Source organism: Tinamus guttatus, unplaced genomic scaffold (assembly GCF_059628265.1).
Source record: "Tinamus guttatus ecotype Peru unplaced genomic scaffold, ASM5962826v1 Tinamus_guttatus_pri_ptg000730l, whole genome shotgun sequence".
Classification (NCBI taxonomy): Eukaryota; Metazoa; Chordata; class Aves; order Tinamiformes; family Tinamidae; genus Tinamus; species Tinamus guttatus.
Window position 1 is genome coordinate 367,629 of NW_028289264.1, and position 23,623 is coordinate 391,251.

The 23,623-nt window shown below is 40.3% G+C and overlaps 1 protein-coding gene across 1 annotated transcript in view; it reads left to right on the forward strand.

Annotated features, from left to right (window-relative positions):
- LOC148591712 (triple functional domain protein-like) overlaps nucleotides 1-23,623 on the forward strand; it is a gene marked incomplete at its 3' end in the record, with an annotated part of 63,324 nt that overhangs the window by 28,013 nt on the left and 11,688 nt on the right. The window lies entirely within an intron of this gene.

Consider the following 23,623-nt stretch of genomic DNA (forward strand, 5'->3'; position numbering starts at 1 on the left):
TTGAGCTTTAAATAAACTTGTTAGTTGTTCCTAACTATGTTTTATGGAAATGTAAGCTGCTTTTAGTTAATTTTAAATACCTAATGAAAGTAATCATTTGTTAATGCAGTCAGGACTTCCAGCGACTCTCCAGTGGCAACAGGAAGCTTTTTAATGATATATTGGTAAGTTCTAATAGGTGAAATCAAGCTAAGTAACCTAATGGCCCTTATTGATCAAGGACATGGAGAGATTGGGAGGCCATTTAATCGGAATAGCTGCTGCACTGGCTTTCAAGCACGCTCGTAAGAGGGCAGTGTTTGAAATGTGTGTGCCCTGGCAAACCCTGCTCAATGGCCTGGAAGAGGAGTATGCGCTCGACCTTGTGTAGGCCTAGAGAAGTTGAAGTGTAGCAAAGCTCTCTGAATGAATTTGGAGTTTGGATAGTGGAAATGCATGGACTGAGTGTCTTCACTTTTTGATTTTTAAATGTCTAATCATGATTTTGATGTAGTCAGCTTTGAAATTGAGACCCTAAAAGGAAAAAAATATATATTGTTAAATGCAAAAATATTGGTGGACAAATACTGAAAGGTAGATGTGTAAAAAGGAAGGTAGAGCTAAAAATGCCATTTAAAAAAAAAAAAAAAGAAAGAAAAAAAAAGAAACAGGAAACTATGGAGTTCAATGCCTTTGTGCTCAGTTATGTAATAAGAGAATTTTGAATGGATATAAAATACAGAGGCATACCTAAGAGCTTGCAGAAGAGATATTTGGGTAAGGGCTGCTGGTTGCTGTTACAAACAAGTCATGACCTCGAGGTTCTCTGGATTGAAAAGCAGTCTTCATTACAGTGTGGCACCTCTTGACTTTTGATCTTAATTTTGTTTTAAGCAGATAATACAAATAAATTTCACCACTAACTTTTGAACTTTTTTTGTCATGTCTTTATTGATTTACATCTTATGATGCTGCTTCATCATAGCTCTGTCTCAGCAGAAATATATATTTTTTTGTGTGTGTGTATATATATATATATAATATATATACATATTTTTTTTTGAGGGGTGGGAAGGAACATTTTAGAGTTGTCTTGTGTGTCCTAACATTAGAATTTTGAATTTGGCATTGTTCATGTACCCAGCAATGAAAAAGTAGGGCGTCCTTAGTACTTGTCCTTGATCTGCTGCTTAGGATGCTAGCAGTGACTCTAATACCTTTTATTGTATTAATTGCAAGAGGGCTTAGTGCAGCCTGTTTAGCAATCGCTCCGCTATAGCCAGCGTGCAATAGCACTGCCGAACAGATAAGTTTTCTTTGATGGGAGTGACTTAATCCCCACTCCTAGTTTGCTGCAGGACTTGGGTTTATAGCCGAAATGTGGGAGTTGGATGAAGTTTGTGTTTGGATGGAGTATTGAACTTGGGTAAAGAGTCGGGTTGGTAAATTCAAAAGGCAGATGTGTATTTTGTAACAAAACTTGTCAACATTTGATAACTAATGTTTTAAACCAGATGAGTTGTTTCAGTTGCTAGTAAGACAATTTTATCTTTGTAGAAGACAATAAAAATATTTTGTTAATCTTGTTGATTTAGGGCATTATAAAAACGTGAAAGTAATATTTTGAAGCACATGAGAGAAATTGCAATAAGGCCTCCCAGAGAAATTTACTTTCTAGTTATTTCTTCTTGTTCAAGAATATGTATGGTGCCTGAGTGTGGTGCTTTTTTCCTTTTTCTTTTTTTTTTTTTTTCAAGTTGACTTGTTCTATGAGGAAACTTATGTATACTTACCACAAATAAAAAATGTCCATAATTAAGAACTTTAGAAAAATTGAATATAAATAAGTTCATATTTCAAATACTTATATAAGGTTTCAGCTTTGAGACGAAATGTATAAAAAATAAGTATAGAAGACCCCCCTTAGATATTTTGGATTTCAGGCTATAATAATCCTTAGTGATTTCAGATGTAATAGTGAAAATGCCAAAATTCAGCAAGTGATGCATAGGTGCTCTGTGATATAACTGTGAGGTAGCCCGAGGGAGTTTCCAGGGCCTCCTAATCCATTGTGCTGTTGGGAATACATCTGAGTGAAGGAAGTAAAGCAGGAGGTACTGCAGGATCAAGGAGCGGCGCAGGTGTTAAGCTCGCTTGACTGGAGAGCCTTCACCTTGAGTGAAGGAGCCTTTGAAGTTGAAAGGGAAGAAGTGAGTACTGACAAGAGCAGGGATAGATATGAGCAAGTCGTTTCCTGATCTGATATTAAAAAAAAATGTAAGGGACAAATTTCTGAAAGACAGGGTCTGAATTTGTTTCAGACTTTGAGTCAGCATTGCTTCCCCATGCATTGTGGATAAATAAGGATAGGTAGGAACGATGGGTCATTACTGTTAGCAAGCTTGCTAGTGTTTTGGGGTAATGGATGAAAATTGGGGAAGAAAGCCCAGGATGTACTTGGAAGTCAGCCTAGTGTGCTTCTCTTCTGTGAGAGTGAATAATTGTGAAGCAAAGCAAGGGTTGAATGCCTCAGCAATTTTTGCTCTCCAGAAAAAGGCAAAGCTGGGAGCATATGGCTCTTGATTAAAAGTTGAAATATTTCATGGAAATAGGTGTTACTATAAAGCATTGAATGAGTGCTCATTTGCAACATTGAAAACCTCATAGATCTTGAAAGCCATTCTGTTATTTTCCACTGGGAGATTAATATTCACCATATGGAAATATTGCTGAGTAAGGTCTTTAGACATCCTTGTCAGTGCCTGAGCCTCATGGCTATGGAGAAGTAATGTGTGCAGAACTTCTGTAGGAGTTAATATATTTATTTTGTCACCCTTATTTCTAGGAGAGACAAATATAAAATCGCTTTCAGCATTTTCTGACACTATTAATCTTGTAGTGAGTTATTGTTTAGGTTTATTTCTTTATTTGCCAGGGATCTAGTGGTAATTTCCAGGGATCTAATTTAGGATTAGTTGCTTGAAAATGATTAAATATTCCTCGTCTGTCATCTTCAGCTTTGATGCTTATTCCTTGCATAGATAGTGTTAGCAGATGCCTCGACCAAGGAGCTTCAGCCCTTGAATGAAGAGCAGCTTTTTAAAAATGATCTTAAATTGGGAGATATTTAAGGGGATCTGTGATAAAAGCACCCTGCATTTAACCATCTCCCAGACTGGGTAGATGAAGCTGCTTAGGAATATCTGGATCATTGGTTGGTGTACATACAATTTGCTTTAGGAATAATCTAAGAAATGTGACAGCTGTTGAATTATGGGATTGGGAAGCTGGGAGTACTTGCCAACATAATGATAAAGTGTTGGTTATAAGTCATGCTTTGAGGACATCCTTAGTATTCCCCTGATCCAGCTTTATTTTACACAGAGCAGTAAACAGGCACATGTAAGAGGGATTTGCTGTGAATCGTCATAACTAGTGGGACAGGAGTTGCATTTGAGGATGGACTGAAATGAAAGAAAGTAGAAGGTGACCAAGGTGCTTGTGAGCAGGTGGAAAGTGAGAATGTTGAAACAGAAGAGTTGATTGAGAGACATGGCCTGTGATCCTGTAGGAAAGAACCTCAGAGGCACTGAGTGAGGACTGACCTTGGATGGAAAGGTGATTCCTGTGCATTAAGGCAACATTTGTTTGTTGCCAAGTCCAAGTCTTGCATCTTAAAAATAATTATAAATTGGAATAAAAATGTGAAGATTCAGTGCAAGTCAAAATTTTCTTGGGGAAGAACTTACAGGCTGAAGAGAGTTGAAGCACCGTAGGTGCTGCCATGACATGGCACGTAAGCACTGCCACACCAGAGCTTGGCTTGTGTGCTAAGTGAATGCACATAGGGATCCGTCAGACCTGAGCGGCATGTTTGAACTGCCTAAAATGCTTTCCTAAATCCGAAGCGAAGGGAGCCCAGCAATGTGTCTCAAATTTGTTAAATAATGAAAAAGGGGCTTAAGCATGGAGGAAAGTTACTGGTATCTTAGCTCTAACAAATTCTTCTAAAATCCTGTGGTGCTGATAGAGTGTGCTTACTTGAATGAATTATCCCAGCTCTTCATTTCAGTGCCAAGTCATTCATAGTACTCTTCTGATAGCAGTAGTCTTAGTTTTGAGACTGAAGATGTTTGGGAGTGAGGGGAGAAGGTACCCAAGCCCTTCCCCTTTAGATTGGTGTGTTTAAGTTCTTGGCCTTGTAATTGAGTGAGGAGAATGGTTTTAATTGGGACAAAATTTGCCTTGTGTTGGCATCACAGGCCGTGAACTGAAATTCTTACAACTGGGAGAACGAGGTTCTGTTTTAAACAGATGTGCTTGTAAGGATAAAATAAAAATTGCAGTGGAGAAGAAATTTGAATATGTTATGCAAAGGATATTTTTAGAAACATTTGATCCTAACAAAGCTAACAGCTTTTTCTATATCAAGATTATTTTAGCCTGAAGTAGGAAGTAGCATCTTCTGGTAGTGGAACAATCCTGGTGTATAACTAAACTGGTTGCTCTTAGCAGTGCATTTTTTGTTGCCCTGAAACTTGTCCCTTTCCCCAGTAAGGAGATCGATCTCCTGTATGTGAGGGATTTCTAGGTTTGATATAGATAACAAAATAACTGAAAATGTTTGTATGCACCATTTCTTCAATGCAGAAGATATTTGATATACTACCTAGTACAGTGAGAGTGCTGCTAAAACTTGATTCAATGTTTGTCATCTCTTGCTCTCACCCCTACACCTTTAGCCTAGTGTGTGTCCTTCAGCCTTGACCTCTTTTGCCTCTCCTCTGTAAGAAGACACTGAGTCCCTGCTGCCTCCACCCTATGTGGGTGTCCTCTAGCACATGGATGTCATTTGCTCCAGTGGGCTCACGGACACAGATGTTGCCTTGGCTGGTACTGAGGGGAGATGAACAGGAGCACAGTAGTAATTCTATACTACAGGTCTTTGGTAGAGATGTGACGGTTCAGAGCAGTTCAGGAATTACTTTATGTTGGTATGCGTTATGGATTTTAGTGACACTTATGTGCTGCTAAATACTGTTGTCTGCAAGCTGGTACCCCCAGCCTGTGGTGCCCTGTACCTGTTTTCTGTAGCATAAGAGTAAGAACACACTGAAAAGAAGAATTTTAACAATTTTTCTTTGCTCCTTCCTTGAGGAGTGGGTAGGTTAATTACAAGCTGTTAGGATTTCTTCTGGCTAGTAATTATTATGTCCTTGTACAGGCAAGACATACTTTCAGAAATTGAGCTATGAAGATACTTGCAGGCATTTTCCAGGGAGAGCTGCAAGTTCCTTGTAAGCCCTGGCTTTGGTTCCTGTTTAGCTAAGTATTTATTCTGGATGAAGCCTCCCACAGGGAAAAGTTTCCCAAAGCCTCTGACCATGACAGGCAGAAAAACTATTAGCAGGATTTGATTAGCAGAGGAGACAAGAGTGGGGCCTCGACTAAATGAACTCTCTGAATTTAGTGTGGTTAAGAAGTCTTAAAGAAGATTTGGCATTTGAGAGCGCCTGCTGGCGAGGAGGGAAAAGGCATCTTCACTTTTGGCTGTAGCTCCACTTGCAGTTTGGAAACGGTGCCAGCTGGAGCTTCCTGGCTGCTCTTGCTGGTTCCTGTGTGCACCGGATTGGAGCAAAACTGCATCAGTTTAAGACCTTTTCTTCATCCCCATCTTTTTCAACAGATTGCTCTTCAGCTGCTTTTCACCACACAGCTGCACAAATACTTGTGTTGGTGCAGCCGTGGGAGCAGTGTAGGGGCAGGAATGAGCAGCTGGGGACGCAGGCTCTTTAGATCCACTTAGGGAGTGTTCCTACCAACCTCCGTCTCGATATCAGTGTCTTTTAGACAGTCACAAGACTTTTCCTTTCCTTAAAGTTTGACACCCAACTCTAGGAGGGTTATAAAAGTAGCCCGGGGACTTGCCTTGCACAGACATTTAAAATATCTGTGTGTTGAAAATACCAGCCTGGTTGGAGGAGGCTGCATGTCTGAGAATCTCATACTGGGCCAGTGACTTGGAGTTGCCCTTAGATGTAGGGGTTGATGTCCTGTTGAAATATCTACACACTCCTTAAGTGGAGCTATTTGCGACACGCAGAGTGTTTCTAACACAACTTTGGTCATCTGCTGCAAAATGTCCGCAAGTGTTCTTTACCACTTATTTGACAGCGGGGAATATTGTCTTCATTGGGGTTTCCCCTTTTGCTCATCCAGATGAAAGCTGAACAGCTGACTTGTGCAGAGTGCCCAACTGGTCTCAATTTTTCATCTTCTTGTCAACTTTTCCTCTGGCCCCAACAGTGTTCAGGATTAGAGCACTGATGAGTGGCACAGGTCACCTACTGTAGATAGGTAATCCGATCTACTTTCTTCTTGCTCTTGTAACCCATGTCTGTTAAAGTAAGGTCAGTGTTGGCTAAGGTCAGCTAAGCAAGCAATCCATCACTTTATCAAATCGTGTATTGAATAAGATTTGTTTAATAACTGATGTCACTAGTAATTTTAACAGTGGTAAGAGCCATTAATTTGTTTTGGCACCACTCACGTCCAGGTACTTTGTTGTTATTATTTGATTTGTTTTATTTTAAGCAAGGGAGTGGAGACCCATCAAGGGATTAAACAAAACTTTGAACCGTTTGGTTTGTCAGTGGGCTGTTAGTGGGGAAAAGAGAGAACAGCAATGAAGTGTGACAAGTAACATGAGACAACCTAGTATCACCCACTCAAAAAAGGCAATATGCAATATAACTAGCAAGAATATGGGCAATCAGCTATTTAGTGAGGAGGTGTCTATCAAAGTCTATCAAAAAGCCTGTGATCTTCAAAGCATGAATGGCCTGTTTAATTGTCTGCTAATGGCTGAATTGTTTTATCATTTTATTTGGTGATGGGGCCTCCTTGAGAGACAGTAGTTGAAACACTGCTAGTTGCTTTGCTCTCACTGTGTATAAGGTTTCTGGAAACGGGCTCTAGGAAGAGTGTTCCATGTAAAGTTGAAGTGAGCTCTTGAACGGCATCCCTGAAGTGGTGCGATGTGTATTTTAAGAGACTGACTCACTTCTGAAATACTGCCAATATTCTGCAAAAGGAAGATCTGAGTAATATTATCAGTTGGAAAACATGTCTACAGGGACAGTTAATAGCACAGATTTTTTTTTCATTACAAGAATGTCTTCAATAAGTAGGGTGTTGTCGGATGATGAACATTATCTAATGATGCATTTAACATTACTAAACGAGATGGAATTTTTTTTCTGAGTTTGTTTTTTAATGAATTTTGAAAGTTAGTTATTGAAAACCTATGGAAAGCATACTTTCAGGATCCCTTCTTGATGTGGAGTCCAAACAGACTGAAGAATAGCTGAGACCTAATACTGAACGATGGTCCTAGTAACAGGAAAAAGCTGCTGGGGAAGATGAGCAACAAGATGCATCGAAAATCTACCTCAGTCAAGCCAAACTTTGAAGTTACTTGAAATGGAAATAAAGGGCAGCTTTATTTTTTTGTGTTCAGTATTAGAGCAAGTGTAACTGATGTTATCACTACATGCAGTTTTAGACGTGCTTTTCTGAGTGTTGTCTTCCCCCAGTTTCCTGAGCTGCAAGCGATCTATAATTCCCATGTTTCCATACGTTCTTGAGTACTATAGAAAAACATAAACTGTTTTTAGGCTTTGTTTCCTATGCATGGACAGTTCTTCCAAGTAAGAAGCCTAGCCTAGTTTGTGGTCTGGGGTAGAGAGGAGCCATTGGTGCTGTGCTCTAAAACTAGTGCAGAGCAGCTGTCTGAGCACAGCTCTCGTGCTCGGGAGCTGATGGAAGTGTTAGCTTTGGGACTGTTGTTGTGAAGGCAGCTCTGGCCCCGTGAGAAGGATGGCCGAGCTTTTCTTCTGCACTCCTAGTGATATAGGAGCATTGGGAGAACTTCACAAAAGCCACAGGAACAAATGTTGCAAATACCTTAAATTGCATAGTAAGGATAGAAACCTGGCTTTCCAAATGGGCAGACTCATAATAAGGCTTCTAAGGAAACTAAGCCCTAACATAGTTGTCCAGATGTATCTTCAGTCACTTAAGAGCTAATACATGCACTGTGTTACACTAACCCTTGTTGACACCTGTATGACAAGGCTGGCGTTGAGCTGAGCTCACGGGTGAAGGTGCCCGTGGTGTCGCAAGTCTCTGTAAACATTAGAATTAGCACTGGAAAGTCGGTACATGGCCTGCTCTGGAAAAACAAGAAAGAGTCCCCATCACTTTCGTGTGATGTCCTCTTCTTCTGCGTGCCAAATCAATGCATCATTGCTAATCAATATAGTTATGCGGCTGAAATAGAAAATGCTTAGCATATTAACGGCTTATAAGACAGGGAGGTGATGTGCAAGGAGGGAGAGCTTTGGGAAGGGGAAAAACAGGCAGGAGGTGCCAAATTCCAAGTTGGCAAAAGTGTTTTCCACCTGCTTATAACCACTGAAGTCAGTCTTAATGAGTTTTAACTTACAGACAGGCTTTGTTATGTCCTCTGTGTGGTCTGTAGCCAGGAACTTCTTTGTCTTTTCATATTTCAGGTAAAGTTACATGAGATCTACTTGCTTAAAAAGAACTGTTTGTGTTTTATTAAGTGGGTTCTCTGATGTTTGACCTGGTGAAGTATGGCAGGTATGTTTGACCTAGAAAGACACATGCTGACTATAGCTGAATGAAGTTAGAGTTAAATATGCAGTACATATAGTACAAGTCTTCAAGAATTGTCATTTATGAAGAATGTTGAAGTTCTAGTTACTATATGACTTTTTTTCAGTGAAATCAGTGTGTGGGTTGTTTTTTGTGAAATTTCAGTGGAACTGGAAATGGGAACTGGAAAAGAATTTCCAATTAGAGCTTTCTAGATGTACAAAGAATTGCTAAGTGTTAGTAATGAACACCAGGTTGATGTGCAGAGCTGCTAGCATGTGTGCTTTGGGTTGACATTTCCCAGGTAGATCTCACACTTCTAAAACTGGTAACTAAAAGTCCATTTTGCTTGTTCTCCGTACTATGTGTTTCAAGATGCTTAATTTTCTTACTGTAATTGTTGCCTCTAAAACTAAATAGATTTTATCTGATTAGCAAGTTGACACAAAAAGTTCTATATAACTTAATCATTGCTGTATATATAGTATAAAGTATAAATTCACCTGAAATTTAGGAGAAGAAGGTAGCATACATTTTAAGTTGTCTTTTGGACTGCACTCTGTGTTTTTGCTACAAGTAGAGCCTTGAAAGACCTTCCTGTTTACTTCTTTTCAAACTGAATTTTTTTTTCTCTCTCCTGAAACTCCCCTAGGAACAATCTCCTGTTGCAACTTCGGCATTTTTTTACTGAAAATTTCCGTTAATTTGCTAGAAGATAGAACACAAGAGGTTCTTAAAGCAGAGAGGCAAGTGAAAGGGCAATTTTCAAGTAAACTGAATAAATGTTTAAGTGACTGATTTGGTAGACTGAACTTTTTATTTTTTTTATTTTTTTACTTCTCCTTCAATGGAAGGAAAGGGAAATGAAGCTGGGGGCAACCCGATGAGGAGGAGAGCTCTGCAGTGTGGGAATTGCAGCTGAGACAGAAAGTTCATGTGATGAATCCAGGTGCCCAACCTGAGAAGACATTTTAATTCTTCACTGTGCTTAAGAGAACGTTACATGTATTACTTGCAAGTTTGCTTTGTAGGGCTGACCTCATTGTCTGCTGGGAGACCTCAAGGAGTGCAACTAAACTAGGTTTTTAGCCCCTATCAAATGGGAACACAGTAGGTGGTTTGTGGTGCTTAACGCATTTACAGACGTGAAATGAATCAGTGAGCTTAGTTCTATACAATCAGAATTCAGATGTTACCTGTTAGATGTGGCTGTGTCTGTGCAGAGATCAAACTGGTTTTCGTGATTAAACTGGTAGTTACCCTGCAAGAGCTCCAGCTGCAGAGCAATCGAAACAAGTAACCTGAGCTCCTTCCCTACCTGGTGTCAGAGTCCACCAAGCTTCCTTGGAGCCAGGGCCGAAAGTGCTGGACAGAAGAGCTTGTTAAATATTTCTGTACCCTCTGAAGCGCACATCTGGCTATGGTCGTCATCTTACGTTTTGAAGAGTTTGCATGGAAAGTTTTCTTTTAAAACTAGCTTAGAGTTTGAGGGAAGGGGGGCTGCATACACCCACTGAAAGCCCACTCTATTGCTAAACGCAACTTAAAGGTATCAGAGTGGGTATATATAAAAATGAATGACTCAGCTGGAGAGATGTCAATGCCTAGTGTTTAAAGTGATACTGCTAAGACCAATAAAGGAAAGACAAGCATGTGATGGTGATCTGAAACTTGAGTGCAGTATGTTTTAGTACATTAAGGTTTCTGTTCCTGCAAAGGTATGGAGGAATGTTAATATTGCCTGTGGTTTATCATTCTAAACTTAACATCTATGTCATTGCTTTAGAAATACTCTTGTTAAAAAAAATCAATATTTATTTGGATATGTGTAATTTATATTTATTGGCCTAGAGTGAAGAGACTTTTTTTTTAAAACTTTGTTTAGCTACCTGAAAAGGGGAAAAGTTGATGCGAAATGTGAAGTAGTACTGCAGATGGAGGCTGAGCTTTCATTTTACAGTCTATTAAGAACTATTTAGTTATCTTGCATCTGCTTTTAATATTAAGCAATTACTAGTAATTGCTTATTTCCTAGACTTTTTGGAACTGCTGGCTTGGAGCTTGTACTTGCATGAAAGCTTTTGTTTTGTCCTTGTTGGAGTCATGGCTGAGTTTACTATGCTATTAAATGTGATAGAGCCTTTGTGGAGGATAAGTTGCCTGGCTGGAATCAGTATCAGCTCATACTCTGGAAAAGTTATCCCAGAAAGTAGTACTCCTGGGATAATTTGGAATTTGGAGAACTACTGGCTTTTGGAAGAAGGGTAGTGGTATGGAGAGAGATAGGAAAATGTAAGCTTCAGTTCTGTATCATCTATTGTGTGAAACAAGCAATTATTAAAATGTATTATTTAGCTATGAGATTATTTAAAGTGTTTAAACAGTGCATTTATCTGATATACAGAGTGTCTGTACTGAGTATTAAGTTGTGGGTGTTTCAGAGGTTGCTACTTAACAATCACCGATAAGATGGTCCCTCTACAAGGCTGCTACATGATGAATGAATTGTCTTCTCTTGAAAGAATAAACTTAGAATTGCACAAAGATGATCTCTTGAGCAGGCGGTAAGATTGAGCAATGAGAAGAAGAGTGGTTATATTCAGAACAGTAATAAGACCGCTTCAAAAATTCCAGAAAACTCAGGTAAGATAACTGCATCTGAGAGAATGCAGCAGAGAGATCCATTTGAAACTATAGCATCCTCCTTAAAAAGAGGGTGGAAATGGGTTGCTCTCACTATCTTAAACAGCTTGAGCCGCAAGGTAGTCTGCACCACTGAGCATTCACTTTTTTTGAAGTACATAGCCCCTTAAATATGAGTGCAGTGCACTGGAGCATTTGGCACTGGGAAAGAGTGGAAGGCCTAGATTTCATGGTGTTAGTCACACTGCGGAGGAAAACTCGCGGGGCTGTTTTAGGAAGCAGAGCATAGAAATATACGGTCTCTTGATGCAAAATGAAGGTGTTTTAATTGTTATGAGTTAGCCCCAAAGAACATGCTTTCCAAAGGAAGCTGTTTTCGAAGCAAGGAGGGAAGGAAGAGACTGAAATAAAAAGCCCAGTTTCAGTGCCTCTGGCATAAAGGCCGGCACAGTAGCGCTCTGTTACTTGCTAAACTGCTTCTGCTGCCTGCTAAATAGCTCAGGAACTACTAAAAAAGTTCCTGATTTCTGCCAATGCAGTTTCTCCCTTCTCTATGATGTTCTGTTAGTTGTATTCAAATAAATTAACACAGGAAAATTACTTTTCTTGCTGACTGGCTGTGTGATAAATTTTGGTATATACAATTTTTGATTGTAATATGCCAAAAACATTGATTGCAGTTGACTAACTTGACTTACTAAGTTGACTTACTAAGACTAAATTATTATAGTGCATTATACCATTTTCTGTGTACTACTGATCAGCTTTGAGCTTTGCAGTCTGAGGAGCTCTCAAGTCTGTTTGCCTGTTTTTCTATTCTGCTGTACCCACAGTCCTGCAAATTAGGTACAGCAGTGTTCTGTGCTCAAGAACTACATGCTTAGCCTGCGACTGTTTCTGATCATATGAAAAATGGTAAGAACTTATTTTTAAGGGGCTATTATCAAATCAGACAACAAAATACGTTGTTTGAAAGCAAAAATGGATAACGTTTGGTGTGTTTTCTACAGCAGCTTGCACAAGGGCGGACAAACCTGCACTGGCTTTTTGTCTGTCTAGCTTAAGAGCAGAAATAGTTGTAGGAGGTCATATTTATTGGGTGGCTCATGGAGGGGTTTCCCAGCTGGAGCCTATTAGTGTGTTGTCTTTGACACCAAACTTGTCAGAAGAAATGAATTCAGGTACTGCTCACGTTGGTTGAGAAAGGACTTCCCTGATACAGAGCTGCAGTACTTGGAAGTGTCTTCTGTGCACAACTTGGCACAAGGAATGTAATAAAGAGTGTAAAGCTACTGGATTGCAGTGCAGCTAGACCTATCACTGTCATGTCAGCTGGTCCTTAGGGCAGAAGCATCCCTGGAATAACACTTTCTGTGACATTTATATTGATTATTGGCAACATAATTAAGAGTGGCAGCATCTGAGTTGATCCGGCTCAGGATATTGCTTACTGTCATTTGCCTCGGAGGAGTAGCAGAAGTAACAGTGGTAGAAAATAACTGCTCAGTTTAGCACAAGTTTCAAGCTGCTTTAAAAAAAAATAAATGGTAGTTTTATCTAATTGTTAAAATCCCTCATCGAAGATGTCCAGCTTCTACTTGCTTTTCTGCAAGTCAGGGGAGATGCGTGTGCTCCTTGTCCCTCCCATCCTTCTGCCATGCTCTGCAGTTTGCAAATGCAGCTTTTTTGTTCTGTTATGGTTATTGAATTCCTCAGATGCCAAGATGCAACATCTTATTTTTGTATTTAAAAAAAATCAGTTAAACTTCCCAAATAGGCAATAACTGTGTGAAGTAGATTTTTGGCTTTCTAAATGTAAGAAGCACGTGTAAAATGGCACACATGATTTTACACCACTATTTTCCACTTGTCTTGGTCAGAATGTCTGAAACTCCAGAAGATTGCTGGAGGAAATGGTTAAAAATGGCTAAATTGTTGGGTTGGCTTCAGCAGAAGCAGAAATGAATAATCTTAGGTAGCTTGTAATGTTTGCGTACAACTGTATAAATGACAGATTCACTACTGCTTTAAGTTGGTGGCTAGCTCAGAATCTAATTATTAAAAATGTTGCTATGATTTAGTTATCATTAAAGCAATCTTTGGATCTTCTCTGTATGTTTGGTGTTAATACGCCCTCTTTAGTATTTTTTTCAGAGATCGAATTACAGGCCTGTGATAATGTTAACTTGTATATATGAGCACATGATATTAAAAACTTAAGAGTTTAGCTCTAGAAAGGCTAGTTTAGCTGTAGAAAGGCAACTGAAAGCGCTCAATCTGTGCATGGTTCCCGGTTCTGCACAAATTCGGTAGCTAATGAACGTGCAGTTGTGAAGAGAGCTCTGCGTGGCCTGCGTGTTCGGCACAAGGGACTTTCCAAAGATGAAGTGTGTGAAACGGAACAGGGTTGAGGCTTAGGTGCTGGGCAGCTGCGTATGTGCAGAGCATGTAGAATTTTCTGAGAATGAGAATTCAAGTAAGACTTTTAAGATTAAAGACGATAGCGAATGAGAATTGCGCCTATCAGGAGTGGAAACTTTACTCCTTATTAGGAAAAATGAGGCTCTGCTTTCAACTCCCTGAATTTACTCGTGGCTGATCCGTGTGGAAAAGTGGCGCATGGGGAGAAGAGCAGGGGCTCCTGGTGGCTTCGCACCCAGTGGCTGCCGGGTGCAGTTGCTGGCCGCAGGGTGACGGCTGCAGCCTGTCCCCGATGCTGGCAGATGAAAGGGATGCTGCATAGCCCCTGTTGGCCTTGGAGGAGTGTTTGTGTTTAGGCCAACGGCTCCCATTCTTGGTCGGAGAATTGTTTCTTTGATACTCTCGCTCGCATGGTGCTGGCTGGGATCTAGCAGCGCAGATGTGCTTATGGGCCTGTTGCTTTCGCCTTCAGCAGTGCCCCTGGCATCCCGCTGTGAGTTGCATTACTTGCATAGCTGGCATAGCCTTGCTCAAGCCAGTGCTGCTGTATGGAGCAGTGTTTCCAGGCAAAACCCTTGTCCAAGTGCGTGAGTCACGGTAGAGGCATTCTGCCTGCAACAGGCTAATGCCGGGATCTGGTTGCTTCCCCCTCTGCCCCCTCTTCCTGAAAGAAAGAAGGCTTCCTGCACTGAACTGCCAGTGCATTAGGTTTTGATACACAGGTGAAGAAAGGGTCTGTTGCTGTGGTGTGTACAGGCAAAGTAGTAAAAGAGGGTCCCACCTTTCTTGCCCTGCCTAAAAAAAAAAAAAAAAAAAACCTTTTTGTTAGATATGTCAATCTTTTAATGAGCTAATCTGCTCTTAGCTGTTTTTAGCCAAATAATTTTGCTTTGTTTGGAAGTGCTGGAAACAAAAGGCAAGGTTGGTGAAGAATTGGCAAAAGCCTGGAGAAATGGGGAAGTTCCCCACGTTGCTGGGTGTTCCTGCTATTGCTGTACACGTTGTGCAATGAGCCACTGTATGGCTAGTGCAGGCAGGGAGCTTGGGTGCTTTGTGTGCCCAAATGCTACAGCCCTGCAGAAAGAGTGAGTGGGAATAAAGGGAGACACTGTTCTAATAAAGTGTCCTCATCTTAAGTATCTTTGAGTTCTTGAATGTTACAGTGGCAACATCTCTCCTAAAGCAAATGAGCGCTTTCCTTTGTGTGAAATGGATAACTTGAGTAATGATGAGGCTGAATTCAAATTCAGCTTATTCTGAAGTACTAAGGCAGTAGCCTGTGCATAGTGTAAGATGCATCTCGCCAGAATTATCAGGGACAAGTGGTATTGCGTAAGTTGTCTAGAAGTGTTCCAGATATGACATGGAGTTCTTCTGTCAGTGCAGGGTATCAAGCCAAATGTCGTCTTCTCTGCTGCAACTGATTTTAAGTTTAATCATTTGATGCTGTAGGCAGGAATTGTAACTAATCCTACTAATGCTTAGTCTGTTCTGAATTAAATAATTAATATAGATTAGTATCTAATTTTTAAGTACCAAATACTGAAGTGTGTTTTTCTGTTGAAATTGTAAGTTTATGAGGTGATAATTGCTCAGGTTATTCGCTTATATTTGTGGAGTGTAGAATATTGCGAGGCGTTGATAGTTTTCCTTGGAAAGCTTTTTTTTTTCTTGTATTTTAGAGATTGGGACAAATTGTGAGTTTGTAACTTCAACTTTAATTATCTAAGATCATAAATACATGATCTGTCATTTAGTCTGTGACAGTATCTTCAGGCTGAATCTAACCATTTGGAGAGCTGTGGTGTGGGTGTTCAGGGACGATTCAAGGACTTTTAAAAGTTCCACAGATTAAATGATCAAGGAGTAGTTGCAAGTGTTGCTATACTCTTGTGTGTGATGCTTTGCTAGCATTTTTTTCATGAACATCGAAGCTTTTAATCTAGCAAACTTTCATTATTGTACCATGATGATGTAGACAGAATAAATAAAGGCAAAGCATAGCACTAGGTCTATAGATAATATGCAAACCATTTTCTTATTAAAAGCTTCTTAAAGCGGACAGCTATGATGACTGCTAGAGCAAAAAAAGTTGGAATTACTAACAAATGTCTGTCCAGCTCTGTTCAACATCTGCAGTTGAAATTGTAGGTTTTCGGTGAGCTGGGTGAGTGGACAGGAGTTTTAACTGCACTGAGGATGCTTCAGGTTTTGTCATTTGTGATGTATGTTTGTTTGCAATAGAGCAGTCAATTTTATTGCTGAATTTGGCAACTACAAGATTTCTATAGCGCAACTCCAGACTTGTATGTAGTGGGGGTTGGAGGCTGTGTTTTTCAGGCCGTCCTCCTATCTGGGAACAGTTGCATCTGGGTATTACAGAGGATTAAATAGCAATCATTGTCAAAGCCTATTTGGTAGTAAATCCAGGCAGAGCAACTGTTAAGCAAACTGACAGTCAAGCAAACCGTGCAGGCAGAAGAGATGTATTGACAAAGATGGCCAGGATTTGGGTTGTGCATTGTACCATTTTTCATCTGACTGCTCAAACAAGTGCAGTTGAAAAATATTTTAACTTAGAAATTGAACTTGTTGGAGAAGATAGAGACTCAGCAGTCATGGAAACTATTGGAAATTCACTGGCATCTTAGACCCAAGTCCGAAATTCTGAAACCAGATTTTTTTTATATATATATATATATATAATGGGATAAAAATCTACTCTGCCGCATCAGTTTCAGCATCAGTTACTTTACCTATTCCATAGGCCATAGGCATATTAAATCTTTGGAGTATCAACAATGTGTTCTTACAAATGGGAACCAAAACAAAGAACGGATGTGGTGATACTTCTGAACGGTAAGTCCCTTGAATATTTCTTGTTTTTTTGTCTTGTAGTGGCATGTTGTAGAATATTCAAAAACAAAGTGAATTTGTAGCTATAATATGGTGGAATCATCTCTACTTGTGAGTGAGTTACTGACCTTGTGAAGTGGAGAAACAGAGAACATTGCTATGGTGGGTGAAGCTTGACAGTGCTTCTTGACAATGTGTCAAAGTAATCTGGTATTCTTTTACTCCCCAAATAGATGTGGGTAACACTTCATGTTCTAACATGATGTAAGTGATAATGGCAGCTATGGTATTAGGTGTCAATCAAAATAGTGAGCTCGTACAGTCGTCTGGTGAAGGGGGCATAAATGCAGGTGCTGTGCTCAGTGTGTAAGGAATGTCTGTGTATTCCAGTTAAATAGCACTCAAAATCCATGTGGGTGACACCGGAAGTAAGGTTGTACATGTGTAAGTTCAAAAATAATGTTATACTCTTGGCAATTATTTATTTAAAAACAAAAAAATCCAACAAAATTAACATCCACCCCCCAAAATTTTGAGCCAGTAGTAACACAGTTTTTTGCTCTAAAAAAGCTTCTATTCTGGAAAGCAAATCCAGAAAACATCTTTTTAGCTGCTTAGTATAAGGCAGTGATTGGGGCTTTTGTAACTTGATAGATACTTTTCAGTATCATTGCAACAAAACCTGTTGTCTGCCTTAGGCGAATGTGTTATGATACAGACTCTCCATAACATTTTCCAAAAATAAACAAAACCCAAAAACCTTCCCCTTATTTTATTAACAAGAAGGGTCACCAAAGAGCTTTCCCAATGTAAGACTCTGGTTGACATGTGAAGCGGAGCTAACTTTCCTTAGGTTTGCCACAGTACGTTAGTAATTACTAATAACTCTAATGCAGAGTAACCCTGCAATGAAATGTACAGGTGCTCTGGGTTACATCTAACTTAGTTTGACCTCTGCTTGTCTGTTAGATTGGGATTTGGGGGTTGTGAACAGGATTGGCTTTCTGGTTTGATACTAGAGCTGTTTCCTAATCCATTTCATGGTAATTTATAAATATACAAAATTGCCAGGTGTGTTTTGAATAAGCAGGTCTTATTTTGTGGTGCATTTGGTTTTAAACTTGAGCATAAATGAAATTTGGGGGCGGGGAGGAAAGTGTTAAATATGATCTTACTCTACGGTATATTGATGTCTGTTAATTATAGGCAGTCATTTTGCTAGGAGTTCTGCAAGTTAAATGATTTTTATCAGATTGAGGACAGATCTCTTCAGAAATACTCCACAGTTGAAATTATTGGACTAGCTTTGGCGCACCTTACATCTGGGCAAATATAACTTCAGGGCTTTGGAGTGGAACGTGCAGTTTTTACCTCATGCTAAAATACTGAGGGTTCCTTAAATGATATAGCTAGGTGTTTGCTTAAACACTTAATTGTAATTCTTCCATTTAAGCGTAACTTTTATTTAAGATAATGTTTTCAGTCCTGGATTTCTGTGTCAGCTTTAAAACTTGCAAAATGCTGAAGATTTCTTTTTCTTTTAAATCAGAAGTGCTGATACTAAAGCTAATTCTATTGCAGACATTTTTGTCTGACGCTATATTTTGTCTTGCTTTTGTATCTCTCAGGTCCATTTTGTGTTTCAAGCTATGTACCCCTTTGATTGTGTGATGGAGCACTGCGCTGGTGAGGAAGGAGGCTTGTTACTGTTACGCTGCCTTCCTTTTCAAGATCACTAAGCAGGTGCATGGAGTGTACAATTTTATATGTATGTGTATGTATACACACACACGTGTGTATACAAACACGTATGTACGCATTTATATACAGGCTAGGCTTGTAAAATGAAAGACTGCTAAAACAAACAATTTCTTTGTGCTTATTTCTGTCTAAGGGTGGCTGTGTTTTTAGTGATTGAAAAACAGGTATTCAGTGGAGGTAAAGAGCTTTTACTGAGATTCATTAATTCCTTTCAACACTTCAGATGGAAAAAACAGAAATCAGAAAGGGGGGCGGTTCAGAAAGTACTTGATTACTAAATTTAAATCTTTGAGGAAATCAATTTTAAATATGAAAATCTTGTAATGGAATATAGTTTACTCTAAATTGCAAAGATGAAAAAAATTCTGAAGGTGCCCTCACCTCTAGACAGTCATTGAGCTCAGAGCTTGAAGAACAGCAGTTCAAAAGATCTGGGCATAAGAATAGTAATTTAAGTGATTTTTTTGTAGTAGTCGTCCTCAGAGGTGAAAATCAGGCCCCCATGTAAGGATGGCATTGTTGCATCTGACAGAACCCAGCTGCTTGAGTAGGCAATTTCAGCTTCTGGTGTTGGTTCTGTTGGAGAGGCGTCTTAGACTTACTCAATATATATTCTCATACAGCCAGGTGTAGACTTCAAATACCTCTGTTGGTTTTGATACTTAAATTATTTTTCTGTATAAAACAATTACTCATAACAAAGCTGTCAAGAAGGCACCACAGAGGTGCTGCATTATAATGCTGTAACTTGGATCCTCGGCATCGTTCTTTATGCCAGGACTTGTTCAGTATGGGAACCTTTGTCGTGTAATGGCAGAGATCTCATCAAACATATGCATGTTGTTATTTTGAGCATTAGTAACAGATTAAGTCCTGTTAGCCCTTCAACCTGTTTTTAAGAGTCTCAAGTACTTAGCATTTGTTCTTCTCTGATGTCGAAATCTTGGTCTGCTTTGAGCTCCACGCGCTTCAGTTGCTGTTAACAGTATGGAGATGTTCTGACAGAATTGCATCCTGCTATCTTGCTTGGCAGCAGCTCCTTCAAACAGTCGCAAACTGTGGAGTTCATCTGGGCTTGTGCTCAATTTTCAAATTAGGAACCAAGTCAGCGTTGGAAATGTTGTGTTAGGAGGAATAGAGCAGAGCTGCAGTGTGTGCAGTGGTGATGCAAGCTTTGCTTCTGTTCTTTGTGAGAAGTGTGCTAAGTCAGAGAAGGCGCTGGAGGGAAACAGTGCGAATATGCTTCGGGTTCTGCTAAGTGACCTCTGAAGAACACTCGTCCCTCAGGCATACGTGAAGAGTAAATGGGCAGTAGGCAGAAAGCTCCATCTACTTTTATTATCCTTACAGCTAGAGCATCAGTGAGCTGACCTGTGATTAGCAGGGGCAAAGCTGCTGCTGCAGTGGTAGCAGAGAGACCAAGCATAACGTGAGAAGCGTGAGCATAGAGGATTTAGGGAGAATGTTCTTGTGTATTGAGCGTACTCTGAGGTGTTGGCCACCTAGACTGGCTCCTTTAGACAAGGAGGCATGAACAGAGGCAGTAGTGACAAATCGGCTATGGAAAATTTGGGGTGAGCCTACAGAGAAGTTGCTGTTAAGGAGCTGCTTGTTGCTAATGAGGTCTAGTGTTTTGGCAGGCCAACTATTTTGTAGTCCCAGGGTCTGTCTCCCAACTGACTGTTGAGTAACGTAATGTACTCAACTCACTTTTCAGGGTGGCAAGTCCTGAATACACCCCTTATCTGTTCCTATGCTTTCAAACACCTGGATGACAGACTGGAAAAGGACCAGATGTAGTAGAGCGTTCAAACTTTCAACAACTGCCAAGCTACAAAGACTAAACTTCTGATGTGACTTTATTTATTATTTTTAAATTACAGTGCATAGGATAGTTTCCCAGTTGCAAAGGGATGTCAGAATATTGTATCTCAAAAGCAAATAAGAGTGCTTTGGTGTGACTTGACTACAGGAAAAGTGGCTTTCTACCAGAGCATTCTAGTAGAGTGCTTCTCATGAAATAGCACATAAAAATACTTACAAAGCTGAATAACATATGTAGGATTGCCATATTGAACTACTGCCACAATCTAGAATTTTAACCTGGTGAGAAGGAATAAGAAATAAAACATTTTTTTATAAATGAAAGTGAAGGCAAAAGCAGCCAGTTTCATATTTTGTTCCTGTTCTACTCTATAGAAATAAATATGTTTAACCATGCTCCTTAGATCATTTTAAAGTATGCCTTTAGAGTTAAAATTTTTCAGATACAGCTTATGTATCTTAAATCTTGTTGGGAACTGAAGAAATGAGGACGGTGACTTCGTTTAAATCTTACCCATTGCTTTTAAAAATATATTATAGACTTCTGAAGCAATGCATTAATATGTCAAAGTGCTTTGTTGTCTTTTTAATGCAATTAAGATGCTAGGGCTCCTGTTATACTTTCAAGGACCTTTTCCAGGAAATAATGTTTCTTAAAATGTTTCTCTAGAGGGAATCAGTGTTGTAAAGGACAGACACCCCTTTTAATCTAGCTTAAATTAGGCCATCTTTTTATGAACTTAATTAAAAATCTATGACATATATACTGATGGAATCATTGTTATGCTGATTTGCAGATGTTAACTCATGGTATCTTTAGGATGCTATGTAAGGTTTGGTAGGTCTGAGTGCTCCTTTCAAGGAAAGGGTAAGGAGGAGCTATGAGGTGCCCATGTACTAGAAATGGAACAGGGTGGAAGGCATTTGCTAATGGCTGTGTTTGGCTGGGACTGTTACAGAGGCGGATAACTGGATATTTTGCGCGTTTAACACCCTTGTGTTGTCAGTACTCAAGCAGGCTCAAGAAAAAAGCTGTTGGCTGACTATTTGCTGTCTGTGCTGAGGGAAAGGTAAGCCCATGTTTCCTTAGTGTGTTTATTTTAGTTAGTGCAGCTGTATTGAAGTCTGTAGTTTTAATGTTAAAAGCTTTGAGCTTGAAACAGTGTTGGCTTGCTAGTAGCTGTTGGGCTGGGTTTGTTGTGCTGTTAACTAGTAGGCAGTGGTAAGTTGCCAAGTTAAAATGGCTTTTGTGGTAGTTTGATCTGTAAAATGAACAAGATTTCATGTTTTCTGAAGGAGAGCTTGGTGGTAGATGTGTGACTGTAGTGTAGCATAGCTGCATAAACTAACTGCTCTTCCAGAAGAGATTGGACGCTATTTGAGCAGATGTTGCTCGCTGCCACGTACGTGTGAGTGCTGGTGCTGTAGAAGCAAGTGGTTGGGGATCTGAAGGCAACTGGAGCTTTACTTCTACAGACTAATGGCCTAAGTAGTGTGGGGAGCTGCCTGCTTTGTCTTGCGCCTCTTACCTTTGCATATGCTACATGTACTTAATAGCGATGAGTTTGATGCCAATTTCCTTGTGACTGGAGGACAACTGAGCTGGTGAGAATTCCTTTCGTGGCGTTGAGCGCTGGCTTTGAGAGTCCCCTCTGCCTAGCACCATGGAAGTGCCCAGGCTGCATTTAGTCATGTGTGTTTGGCTACCGAAACGGAGGAAAGTGGAGGCAAGATGTTAATCTTGGTCTCATTATAGTAGCATAGTAGGAGCTGAGTAAGTGGGGGCTGTGCGGAGAACACCCAGCCTTGATTTAAGTGAGAGTTTTGTCCTTCAGGAGTGGTGTTAAATGCAGCTCTGATGCTGTTTAGGCTGCTTGCCTTTTTCATGGGAAGGAAAAGGTCTTGATTTAACAAATGAAGAATGGAACCTCCCTTCCTTAATAGTAATGATCTGCAAAATCCTTTCTGTTGATGCTCAAGTCAAAATTAATTAGTGGAGCAAAACACAGTGCGGATCTTTGGTTTTTAATGACACTTGCTCGAGGGATCTGGGGGAGAGGCTTTTCCGTGAGCGGGAGGAGAAGGGCAAGCAGGACCTGAGCAGGCTGTTGGCCACAGGGATGCTCTGCGCTTGCCGAGGCCTCTCCCTGGGCAGGATGTAGCGCGGGGCTCACGTGGCAGCCCGCCTGCCGCTGCGCTGGCGCCTCTCGCAGCCTGCACGTAGCCCAGCCTGCTCTCGCTGGAGCAGTCGAGTCTTCCTCCTTGGCTTTCTCTTGTCTTAAATAGATGTTTTTAGTCGTTACGGCTCATGCATTAAGAATACGCGCATACACCTGCTTGGAGTAAGATGAGCTCTCAGAGCTGACGTAATCCCAGTGCAGACGAGCGGGGAAGGTTCGGCCCTCTTGGCGTCTCACGCTCGTCTTGCCCTGCCTCGTACAGGGAGGGAGGGAGGTTGCTGTTAGCAACCGCTCGCTTATTAGAAATGAAACACAAGCTTGAATTCCCCTGCCTGCTGCACCTGGCTCTTTATTTTTTATTTTTGTAATCAAATTGGAGCGGAGGCAAGTTCATTTTCAGTTAGCAGCGTACACTAATCAGTGTTTTAAATGTAATCTATTCAATAAAAAAGATAAAATAGAAAAGGCATGTAAAGAGAGGTTTGCTTGAGCTTCTCCCCGCCCCCCCCCCCCCACCAACTTCATTTGTCTTGCTCTACATGCTTCTAATGGCTGCACATCAGAAGTGAGGGGCTATATAAAGCAAACGGCACTTTTTTTTTATCTATTGCCTGAAATAAAATACACTTGCAGCTTCTTCATGCTACACCATAAAAAACATCTCTCTCTTTTTTTCCTCGCCTTCATCTTTGATACGTGCCTTGTAACATGGTGCAGAAGCTCGGATCCATCCGACTTGTCCCGTGCCTTGCTTGTATTAGGACTCATGTTCCTAAAAGCCACAAACTAACACAATATAAATCCAGGGGGGCAGATGCCATGCACAAACAAAGCTCCTGATGAATGACATGCGTTTTGTTGCAAATCTCTGGATTGGCCACAGGTGAAATGTAAAAAATGGCATTCAAAAAAGAGCAAGGAGGAAGGAGTATTGAACCAAAAGCAATTGCACAAATCCATAAGTGTAGCTGTAGCTCATTATGCTTTTTTTGCAGACAAGCCTCTATAAAGTGAGGAAGGTGTTAGGAAAATGTGCGGATAGTAACAACAATAAGGAGGGAAACCAAGAAGTAAATAAAATTTATGAATGTCTAGCCTCAGAGTCTACTCATAGTAGGAAGTCCAAAGGCAGCACTTTAAACCATGAGGGTGTATGCACCCGTGTTTTAGCATTTTTGAGTGTGGATTTTTTTTTTTTTTAAAGGGTTGATGGAAATGTCCTTCCTATAGTTGTTCAGGATAAGACATTGCAGGAGAACTTTCAGTCTCTTCTACTAGGC